The sequence below is a fragment of the Catharus ustulatus genome, chromosome 26, assembly GCF_009819885.2.
Source record: "Catharus ustulatus isolate bCatUst1 chromosome 26, bCatUst1.pri.v2, whole genome shotgun sequence".
NCBI classification, from domain to species: Eukaryota; Metazoa; Chordata; class Aves; order Passeriformes; family Turdidae; genus Catharus; species Catharus ustulatus.
Genome location: NC_046246.1, coordinates 3,923,168 through 3,934,914, shown reverse-complemented (window position 1 = coordinate 3,934,914; position 11,747 = coordinate 3,923,168).

The following is an 11,747-nucleotide window of genomic DNA, read 5'->3' as shown; positions in this document are numbered from 1 at the left end:
GGGCCGGGCCGGGCACCCCGCGGGGCGGAGCGGGGCGGGAGGGAGGGCGGAGCGGGGCTGAGGGCGCGGGAGGTGCGGGGGTTTCGAAGCGGGACGGGGGGATGTGGAGAGAGGGATGCGGTTCGGGATCAGGGCTGCGGAGGATGCAGAGCGGGACCAAAGGTGCGGAGGAGTGCGGAGCGGGGCCGCGCCGGGGCGGCTGCTGCGATTTTTCTCTTTTTCCCTCTTTTTTGCTGTCTCCCCTTGGCGGTCCCAGCGCGCTGCTCGTTCCTCCGGCGCAGGAGGGAGACTGCGCGCACCGCACCCCCGAGAGCGCGGCCCCTGCCCCCGCCCCCCCGGCCCCTCCTCGCCACCCCACGCGGGACAGGGGGCCCGTGGGCACAGCCCCCAGACCCGCCTGCCTTTTGGAGCAGGGATACCCTGTGCCCCGGGGATGCTGATGCCAGCAGTAGCAGCCACAGGGTGGGAAAAGAGCCCGCTCCATCTGCAGAGCACCCAGGACTGGGTGCTGCCTGCCCCTGCGATGGGGCGCACTGGGGTCCAGCCTTCTTTCCCCTTCTTGGCCCGTACGGCAGCCCAGGGATGGAGCAGCGTTGCCCCCATGCTCGCCCAAAACCATAGCCCATTTCCTTTGTGGATACAGGGCCGTAGCAGGAGATGATCCCCATTTCTGTGATGGGGCAACTTCGCCACTCTGAAAATCCTGTTACCCTGGGCAAAAAACAGTTTGGAAATGTGGTGCAGCCGGGTCCTGCTGCCTCGTGTCTTGGCACAGTTTAAAATCACACACCGGGCACAGGGGTGCCCCAATCCCATGAGAGCGTGGTGCTTGCAGCCCCCACCTCCCTCCATCCCAGCCCCGTGTGCTGCCCATGCCCAAGGCGGAGGAGCCGTGGCATCCCGCTGGCAGCCGCGTGCCAGGCACAGCCGGGACACGGCCGGCGCTGCCGCAGCTGCCGGGGTGCGTGGGCCGGGGTGCAGGGCCCCGGTGTGCCCCGGGAGGCAGATTAGGGTTGCTCAGGCAACGGGCACGGAGAAAGCCCGTCGGGATGGAGGCCGCTGGGTGCACAAGGGTGTTTGTTTTCTGTATTAAGCGCCTGAGCAAGGGGGGCATCAGACAGTTAATCCCCCCTCAATGCCTTCCCCCGGAGAGCAGCCGCCGTGGGGCCGGACCCTGCTCCCAGGAATGCTGATGTGCTGTGCCCTGCGCGGGCGGACGGGGCTGGCGTCCCCTCCTTGCCCCGAGCGGCAGGGCTGGGGGTCCACCCGCAGGTCCTTTACTACAGTCCCCACTGCAGGCCACGGTGAGCAGCTCAGAGCAGCCCCAGGGCTGATCCAGGGCTGAGCCCGACTGAACCACGGCACATGGTGGCTGTGCTCGGGGACCACAGCCCGACTGCTCTGCCACCACCTCAGCACCAAGAGCACAGTGTTCAACAGTATCAGCTCTCCTGCCCACACCCTTATTCCACCTGGAGCACCCGGGCACAGGGCAGGGCATGGAGGGGCCTCCATTGGCACGACAGCTCCTGCAGAAATGAACCAGCCTGTTTTAACTAGAGCTCTCACTGGCAAAGCATTTCCTCTGCTCAGAGACTCATTTGCCAGCACAGACCTTCCTCTGTCCCACAGAACAAACCATCGGCTGCAGGCTTGCTCCGTGCTGGCCTCTGCTGCCTGTCATCGCTCCTGGGCTGGCTGGTTCCTCCCCAGCCTGTCCCTTCACCAGGATGGAGCCTGGGGTGCAGCCATGGCACCCTGCCCATGCCACCTTGGCTGTGCTGTGCCACTCCTGGCCATGCACAGGCTTCTTCCTGCCGTCCACCAATGGTCATTTTTACTCTGGGGTCTTCTAACTCCTCTCTGGGTTCTTTCTTTTCTTTTATATCTTGTGGAGTTACAGCTGCTTCTGACAGAGCTGCCCGATCCTCTGGTTTAGGTGCTGGTGCACCTGCTCACTGGCAGAGAGCAAGGAACTGAAAAATATGCAGAACTTGAATAAACATTTCCAAGCAACACTTGACCCATCAGTGTGTTATCAATATTCTTATACTAAAGGCAAAACCCAGCTCTGTACCAGCTGTTGGGGAAATTACTATGCAATTAACTGTATTCCAACCCAAAAGATATCCAAGTGTAAGCTCACATCTCGCAGCCCGAGGCCACAACAATATCAGCTCCTCGTGCTGAGCAAGGAAAGAGAACAACATCCCAACTCACCCAGGGAAATAAGCCTGAATAACTCATCCTACTTAAAATTTATTTATTTGAGCTAAACAACTGATACCTCTGAGCACTGTGCTGAGCCACCGCTGATGGCTCTCGTTCCCAGTGGGAGAGGGAAGCCAGGCTTAGAGTGGGATTTAGTGGCTTTGCTGCCTGTATCTCCTGGCAGCTCTGCACCCACTGCTGTGCCAGGGCTCCACGGTGTCCCCAGCACTGCGCTGGCCCTGCCAGGCCCACACTTGAACCACTGAGAGCTCCAGTGCCACAGCAGCCCTGGGCACTGCTGCACCTCAGGGTCCCAGGCTCACTGCCTCCCAAAATCCCTGTCCCAGCCAACCAGCTGCTCCACACAGGAAGAGCAAGAGAGAGGGAGGAGACATAATTCAATCTAGGGCTGAAAAATGCCTTAACTTAATTTCAGTGGGTCACGGACATAATCTAATCAGCCCCGTGCATTGGAATATCGTTTCCATGTTTCCACAAAGATGGATAATTGTGCTCAGAAAACCAGCCCTTGGTGCTCAGTGGGAAAATGTGCCATGGGGGTGGGAGGGGGCCAGGAGCTGGGCTGGCAATGCCGAGCTGTGTCTGCAATGCTGTGCCTGCTCAGGGTGCTGGCATGAGGTGACAAGGGCAGGCAAGAGGCTGGAGACATCGTCCTGACAGTGCCAGGAGTGACATGCAGGTGAGACAGGAGGACACCGGGCAGGGATAGGCGGTGTCGGCACAGAGCGGGGCGAGCCACGGCTCCGTGTGGAGCATGGTGCCAGACCCCAGCCTTCGGGAACATTCAGTGATGGATTAAATGCAATCTGACTACCACTGTGGGAGGTTGGAGAGAATTACTTCATACAAATGCACTTCGGAAAGTATTTAGAGTCAAATTTTCAAAAGCCCCTGAACGATTTAAGAGCCAAAATCCCATTTTCCAAAGTCACTTAAATGAGCAAGAAAAGATCAGTTAAGAAAACACGCGAGCAGCCGGGGCCTGGGGGGACGGGCTGCGGGTGCAGCACCACGCCACTATCAGCACTGCAGCCTGGGAGACACCAGCATGCACGGGCCTCAAAAAACATCCCTGTGTTTGTTCCTGAGGAATCAGCCCGGGATGGGTCACACTGAAGGGAATGGTCCCTGCTGGGGTCAGGGAGCGCTGCCTCGCCCAGCTCCCATCGCGGACCCCGCCGGGGCAGGAAGGGTCCCCGGCTGTAATGGGAGAAGGCAGGGCTGCAGCTGGGAACCGCAGGGCTCCTTCCCTTACCCCACCACCGCTGCAGCCTCCTAAAAGCATCTCCAGTTCCCCGCTCAGCATCCTAATGAACCGCAAGGGCAGCTGGGACCCTTTGAGGCAGCAACCATGGAGACTCAACCCCCCCAAAGAGCAAATCCCAAAGCAATTAGCTTTGCAAGGCTCGGCCGGGCTGGTGGAGGTTCCACATTCCTCGGTGGCTGTAAAGCTCTTTACTGGGATTGTTTTCCTGTGTGAGCCCTGCCCGGGGTACACATGGTGGCTCCGGCTCCCAGCACCTTTGGTGCACGCCATAAAAAAACACTCTCACGTTGCCTTTGCTCGGGCTGAATCGAGGCGAGTTCATACACTCCCCCAATAGAAAGCAAAAAGGATCTGAGACAGAATTCTCGCTCTAGGATCCTTTACAATTCCTGGAGGACATTTTTGGAAAGGGAAGGGTTGTATTTACTTTGGCAGCTGACTCTGCTCCTATATACATATGCATGGAAAAACTGCACTCACCTACGGTTTCCAGGGCTCCCTTGTCTGCAGAGCACCAGTCCAGGTGGTAGCTGGTGGCCCCCAGACCTCTCTTTGGAAATGGCACGTGGATTTGGAAGCTGAAGTTTAAATCTCTCCCCAGGGCAGCTCTGGAGGCTGCTGGCCCTTCCCAGGAGCACTGGAGGGGATGCAGCAGCCCCAGAGCTCATCGTAGCTCAACACAACATCCCTGTGATGCCCCCATGTGCCACCATCACCCCCCTCTCTGGGCATCTCTCCCCACCTGCACCTCCAGCCTTCCCGTGGCTGCTGTGATTAATTCACTGACAGTGGGGTTGGAATAAATCCACTCGTTGGCACGTTGTAAATTCATCACGTGCTGGGGACGCACATTCCAGCCCACCATAAACACCCCTGGCTATGAGCTAGTAAATCTGCCCCCAGAGCTGGTGGATGAATGGAGTCCCTGGGTCCTGGGGGCTGCTCCAATTCGGAGCCAGGGTGACCCTACAGCATCCAGCTGTCTCTGAAAGGAGGTGGTGCAAGAAAGGGGCTGTCAGGAGCAGGCTTGCCCAGCTGCTGTCATCCTCCCAGTTTGTATCCTCCCTCCCAGTGCCGTTCCTGCACTGGTGGCTGGGGTGGCTACTGGGAACCCATCCCATGGGATGAGGGCAGGGTCCTGCAGCCTGTCTAGGAGCTGCCCAGAGCACATAGAGGAAGTTTGCTGCCCTGGTGCTCTGCCAAGCTGCTGAAACGTTTAGGCAGTAAACTAGTTGTAAAACAGAAAAAAAACCCCAAAACATTTTATTATCCACCAAACAGCTGCTGCTTCATTTTATGAGGGTCATTCTCTGAGGAGGTCAGGCTGGCAAAGCAGAGACATCAGCCCAGGTCCTGGCAGGCTCCAGGTTTCTGGCACCCCCAGCTCAGCTCCTCCAGCCCCCATCCATCCCCCAGCACCAGGCTGGCACTGGGGCCACGGTGGGCACGGACAGGGAAGGGCATGTGTGGCTGTAGGGGTTTTCAGCTGCACTATTGTTGGGGCTGTCAGCAGGTCACCCTGGGGAGGGGGCGTGGGGGGCCCTGTTTGGCGGGTGCTGCATCCTGTGGCACCCTGAGATCCGTCTGCAGGGCCAGACTGTGCGTGAGCAGCTCCAGAGGGGAGGGCAGGGAGCGGGCACCAGGGCTGGTTCCCATCGCCTTCCCCGGGAGAGGAAGCTGGGGCACAGTTCAGCATCCCTTTCCCAGAGGAAGCCAAGTGCTTGGGAGGTGACATTGCCACAGGATGCAGATGCCATGCATTGCATGGAGCCTGTTCCCCCTGGAGAGATGAATGCAGGGCTGAGGGTCCCTGGGCACCACCAGGGATGGTGTCCCCGTGGAGGGATGAGCATCACCAGGGACAGGCAATCATGAGGTCATGTCAGATATTGCCCTGCTGCTCCCTTTTCTCATTCTCACCCTCGTGCCCCCTTTCCCATGCTGGTGGGAGCTGTGTGCTCCACATGGGCCCATTCTGGGGACCCTGGGACATGGCTTGTGCCAGCTCAGGAGAGGGGGCCCGGGGGCCTATGCCTGCCCCAGTGCAGCACCATGGCCCAAGAGTTCCCAGCAGCTCCAGCCCCTATGAAATAATTTGTTATTTTAGTTGTAAAACAGTAAGTGGCCCCTTTCCAGAAGGAGAAGGGAGAAGCCAAACGGCCCCACTCCCACTAATGACTGAGCCAGTCAGTCAGCATGGGCAGGACTGGCATGGGAGCAGGACCTGCCTCTCCTGTGCCCCCTCTGACTCTCCCGTGTCCCTTCTGACACCCCTGTGTCCCTTCTGACACCCCGTGCCCTCTCTGACCCCCCTGTGCCCTCTCTGACCCCCCTGTGCCCTCTCTGACACCCCTGTGCCCTCCCCATTGTGCTGGAGGGTCATAAAGGCTGAGCTCATGATTAATTAGCAGGGCTGCCACCTCTCAGAGGAGCTGCTGTTCAGGGCCATGCTGCCACAGTGCTGCAGGGACACAGGGACACAGCCTGCCTCACCGTGGTGTTCATCACGGGCTGCAGGGGATGCTCTGTTTCAGAGGTGACAGTGGAGCTCCAGTACAGCACCAGTGCCATTGCCACTCCCAACCGTGGCTGTCACCAGGATGTTCCCAGGCACAGCAGTGAGGTAACAGCAGCACAGCATAAACCAACCAAAGCTGCCACAATCTCAAACCCTTTATGCCCCATGTTGGGTGCTGGACAAGTTTCCCCATATGAGCTTCGAAAAGGGGATGGAAAGCCCCAGGAGAGTGGTGGGAATGGATGGGATCTGTTGTTCCCTAGGCCAGATGTGAGTGTCATTTGTTCTGCTCAGGGATTTGGCCCCCCAGCAGAAACAGTGCCTGCTCTGAGTGCTGGGTGCTGACAAAGAACCCAGCCCCATTTCCTCATGGTCACACCAGGGATCTCGCAGCACTGCCAGGGCAGCCCAGGCATCACTCCCAGAATCTGGCAGCACTGTGCAGAGGGCTCCAGGGCTGTGCAGGCAACACCCCTCCCGCTGTCAGGTTATAGACTCGAGTCCTCAAAAATGCAAAAAATGCACCGGGAATCAAGGTTGGCCCGAAGAGTTTTGATCTTTCCGCAATTGCTGCAGTATTGCTGTAAGTGCATCCAGATGGCTCAGACCACACAGACGCAGCGCCCACCGCCACCGTCACCTTTGGCCACCCCATCCCACCCCCCCTGCCCTGCTCGGTCACCTCAGGGGCTGGGGGATGTGCCAAGGGACACGGCAGGTCGAGCTGTGTGTCAGGGTCAGCCCTAAGGGGTGGCAGTGGGGTGATTGGTCCCCTAGGGGTTGGTGGTTTGTCATGAGGCTCCCAGGGTGGCAGGGCCATCGCCCCAGCTTGCACCTGGGGTGAGGGATGTGACCTCTCATTGCTTTGCTAAATGTAATAGAGACCTGAGCACCCTGCAGCCAAACTTTAGAGCAGCTGCTGAGAGGTGATGCTGAACTTGTCTCAAAACCTTTGAGAGGCTTTGGGAGGCTTTGACCCCTCGGCTCCTGTGCAATCCCTGCACTCTGATGGGCTCCTCAGTGTGTCAGGTCCCTGGCTCTGTGACATCACCATTTCAGTGAGCATTGCCATTGCCAAAACTTCCAAGACGAGGGAAGATGGTCGTGGTAGTTTACAACAGGTGAGAGTTGTGCCTACAGGAAGCTGGGGCAGGGCACACCTGAGCTTATTTTGGTGCTTTTACTGCATCTCAGAGCAGTAAGGAGGGAGAGATGGAAGGATAGGTGAAGGCTGGCAAACACCTTAAGTTGTTCCCCAGAGATGCCTGGTTCCAGCTCAGTGTATTTGTTCTGGCTCCACTGTGGGCACTGCTGCCCATCCTCCTCTTCCTGCTCCCCAAGAACTGACGAGCAGGTGATGCTAAAGGAGACAAAGGCTCATTTTGACCCACCAATCACATTACTCATGCTCAGAGCCACAGTGAGAAAAGGGTTGGCAAGACAGTGCAGGTGCTTGGACTTGTCCAGGGGTGCTGGGATGGGCAGAGGGGCACAGGCAGGGCTGGGGGTCCCTCCTGCCCATGTGGGAGCCTCCAGAGCACCCTGGTGCTGCCAGTGCTGACTCCTGCTCTTGCTCCTTGCAGAAATGGGAATGTGTTTACTAAGAGCTTGCTCCTTAGGGAACAAACCCGCAGTGGCTTTTGTCAAAAAGCAAGAGCATTTCTAGGCAGTTCGGAATTTCCTTTCCTGAAAGCCAGTTCCCAGGAAGGAAAACATGTTTTGACCAAAAGCTGATGCCCATTTCTGTGTGGTTTAGCCAAGTACAGAAGATACAGTGTCAGCAGTGAGAGGACACCAGGTCCCCCCGTGCAGGGGACAGCTGGAATCACCCCAATGCCAGCCCAGCTCCCAGCGTGGGGCTCACGAGGTACTTGGTGGGGATGCTCCCAGCATGTTCCTCTCCCATCACCTCCCATCACCTGGAGCAAGGTCCTGGTCCCATCCCTGCTGGTCTGCTCACCCCTGGTTTCAGTCAAGCCCCCGCAGGCCGGTGGCCGTGCTCCCCCTCCCCTGCACTGCCCACCAAACCGAGGAAGTCGCAACCGCAGAGCTCTTGAAAGCATTTTTTTGGTGGAGACCACCGGTACTGAGAGATTAAAATTGCTGTTGTTTCTTCCATTACTCAGCTTTCCTGAATTATGGGGTGTAATACTCAGGGAGTGGGAATAATTAGGGGAGAACAATGGCAGGCTTGAAGGCTTAACTACGCCTGTGTGGTACTGCCGGCCAGGCCAGCCTGCTGTCACATTTCTCTAGGCCTCCATTTTCCACAGCCCGTGCCAAGCCCTTTCCACTACGGTACCAGCTCCGGCTTCCTCATTCCTGGGGCTGCGCTCCCCGGCCCGCCTGTCCCGGTTAACGCTCGGTTCCCCGGCTCCTGGCCAGCCAGCACCCCCAGCACAGAGCTCTGTGCCCTGCCCAGCCAGGATGGGGGAGCCTGGGGGTGCAGGAGTGTGGGACAGAGGGATGCTGAACCCTGAGGGGTGCAGGAGTGTAGGACAGAGGGATGCTGAACCCTGAGGGGTGCAGGAGTGTGGATCAGAGGGATGTTGAACCCTGGAGTAAAGGGATGCAGGAGTGTGGGACAGAGGGATGCTGAGCCCTGCAGTAAAGGGATGCAGGAGTGTGGGACAGAGGGATGCTGAACCCTGGGGGTGCAGGAGTGTGGGACAGAGGGATGCTGAACCCTGGGGGTGCAGGAGTGTGGGACAGAGGGATGCTGAACCCTGGAGTAAAGGGATGCAGGAGTGTGGGACAGAGGGATGCTGAACCCTGGGGGTGCAGGAGTGTGGGACAGAGGGATGCTGAACCCTGGAGTAAAGGGATGCAGGAGTGTGGGACAGAGGGATGCTGAACCCTGGGGGTGCAGGAGTGTGGGACAGAGGGATGCTGAACCCTGGAGTAAAGGGATGCAGGAGTGTGGGACAGAGGGATGCTGAACCCTGGGGGGTGCAGGAGTGTGGGACAGAGGGATGCTGAGCCCTGGAGGGTGCAGGAGTGTGGGACAGAGGGATGCTGAACCCTGCAGTAAAGGGATACGGGAGTTCAGGGGATGTGGGAGTGCAGGACGCTGGGGGGATGTAAGAGGCCAGGACAGCCCCGTTGCCTTTCTGTGCCCTCCAGGCTCCTCAGCACGAGGCAGGCAGAGGTCCCACCAGGTCATTTCAGTGTTCCATGCTCAAGGAAGCCGCTAAATTTCTCCCCTTGGCAGGGAACACCCTCCAGCTCCTCGGTGGCATCTTGCTCAAGAGCCTTCCCAGCAATGGCTCGGCGCTGCGGGGCCTGGGGAGCAGTGACAGCCCTGGCCGAGAGCTTGGGCAAGAGGCCACAATGCTGGTCCCAGCCCCGGGCAGCCGCTGGCTCCAGCCGGGGCACGCGGGCAGCCGTGGGGGGCTCTGTGCCTGCCATGGGACAGGACAAGGAGCCACAGCCCAGGGCAGAGCCAGCCCAGTGCCTGGCAACTTCTCCCTGAGCTCTTGGATGTCAGCGCTAGCACCAATTAAAATAAAATCAATATTTTTTTGCTGTAAAAAGAGACATTGTTCTGGCAGGCGCTTTCCCCGAGTCAGCTCCTGTGTCTGTGTGACGGGCAGGGAGAAGCCAACGGGATCCTGGGGCTGCAAGGAACGTCTGGGGCTTTGCTTCATTCAGGGAGGGGATTGGTTTTAAATTTTCAATTTGTTTTCTCGTTTCTCTATTAACTGAACTGTTTGGAAGTCTTGACTGCAGCCATCCCTGGTCATTGAGGCATCTGGTTCAGTCCTGCTTGTGGTGAGCCACTTGCCTTGGCAGGGACAGGATGGGGTTGGGGATGGGATCAGGGTTGGGGGATTTGGATTGTCCCTGCTGCCAGGGACAGCTTGGCTCATTAGGTCTCCACTTTAATTAATGTTTTCTGCGCAGGTGGCTCCCCTTGAGCTTATCAGAAACTTGCTCTGGTCCCAGAATGCCTGGTCTCTCAGGAGCTCCTGTTTTCCCTCACAAACAGCCTCAAGACATTATTTTTCTGCTCAAAAAACAGCCCGAGTGGAATCATATTTTAGTTATTGGACACTTCGAAGAAAATTCCCATAGCTACCAATTGGGATTGTGGCTGGGATGGGAATTCACTGATGCCTGAAATCTGTCACCTCACAACCCTGCAACCAGCGGTCCTGAGTGACACCCTTGGAACTCTCCTGGGCTGCAGCAGCTGTGCCAGGATCTCCCTCAGAGCACAATTCCTCCTGGAGCTCATCCCATCTGTGATACCCACAGGACCTGGGCTGATATCACCCACCCCCAGGGCTCTACCCTTCACCACTGAGGAGATACATCCATGTGAGTATTTTGCTGAACTCCAGGGGAGTTTCTCACAGGTCTCTTCCTTTGTCCAGGCTCTTTATGTCCATGTGTGTGCACGTTATGGATGTTGCTACTTTAAATTTATAATTTAATTAGAGTGATGGTTATAGAAAATCACATTTGAGTCATTTTGTATGAGTTAAATTATTCAATTGATCAAGTGCTGCTATTGCTGTGTTAATGAGGTATTGTTATGATTAAGTGTTGGTAAATCCCTTAGACTTAATCCACTGATCCAATCTGAGGCTAAATTTAGTAAGGGGATCCTCTCTGTGCCTGGTGACTCAGCTTGGGAGTGTCCCTTACCCCCTTGCATTCCTGACTTTTTCCTCCCTTCCTTTTTCTCTCCCCATTTCCACCTAAATCACTGTAGACTGTTTTTAATCCTATTTTTCTTGGTGTGATTTATCTACAACATAAGAAATAGAATGATAAAATAATATCAAACCTGCTTTTGCCAGCAATTCAACCCCAAATCCCTCATTCACCACAGGCTCAGGGAAAGAGCGACCGTTCCGGAGGCTCCCTTACTCGGAAGCCACAATTAAAACTATTTTAAAAGAAAACAAACATTTCTCATCGAAATTCCTGCCTGTTTCTGGCTCTCGTTGTGGGCCGAGACTGCTCAGCACCATCAGATGCCTCTGGGCAAACCCACCATGCTGGGCTCTTGGAGTCCTGGCTGCAGCTGGGAAAATTGAAATATTCCTGTGGAAATTCAGGAAGGCTGGAGCAGCGCTGCCCTGCTGCCCTGCGGTTCCGAGGGTCCGGTGAGCTCACGGCTTTGGTGTTTATGGTGCAAAGCCGGAGCTTGAGCTGTTCCCACCCCACAGGCACTCCAGCAGAATTTTGGGAGGATCCAGTCACACAGGACGCTGTGTCCCTGTGTCACATCCTGCACCACCGGCAGCATCCACAGGGGATGGAGGTGCTGCGGGTAGGACAGCGGTGCTGTGGTTTGAATTATCGGGGTTTGGGGTTGTGGGGGACTGGACTGTCCCATCCTGGGAGAACACCGGCGTCCTCACTGGGTCATGCCATGGGGCTGGCAGTGGTGGCGTGGCCGATGTCACCCTCCCCTCCCTGCGGCTGGATCGCCCCTTCTCAGCTGCTGCTCCCCAAATGGCTACACAGGGGAACGGAGCACCAGGAGCACCGGGAGCACGGACCTGGCACTGAGATGAGCCGTGTCCCTGCCGCGGCCACTCGCCATCCCTGCACGTGTTTCTGGTGGCCTGTCCGTGCTGCAGCAAGGACGATCCTCCCGCATTTCCCTTGCCCAGCACTCAGCAGCCGCCTCCGGCACAGCCTTGGCTTTCACAGGGCTGGATCCGCTCCGCAGCCGGGCAGAGCGTGGGAGGAGAGCGCCGATCCCGCTTAGGAAAC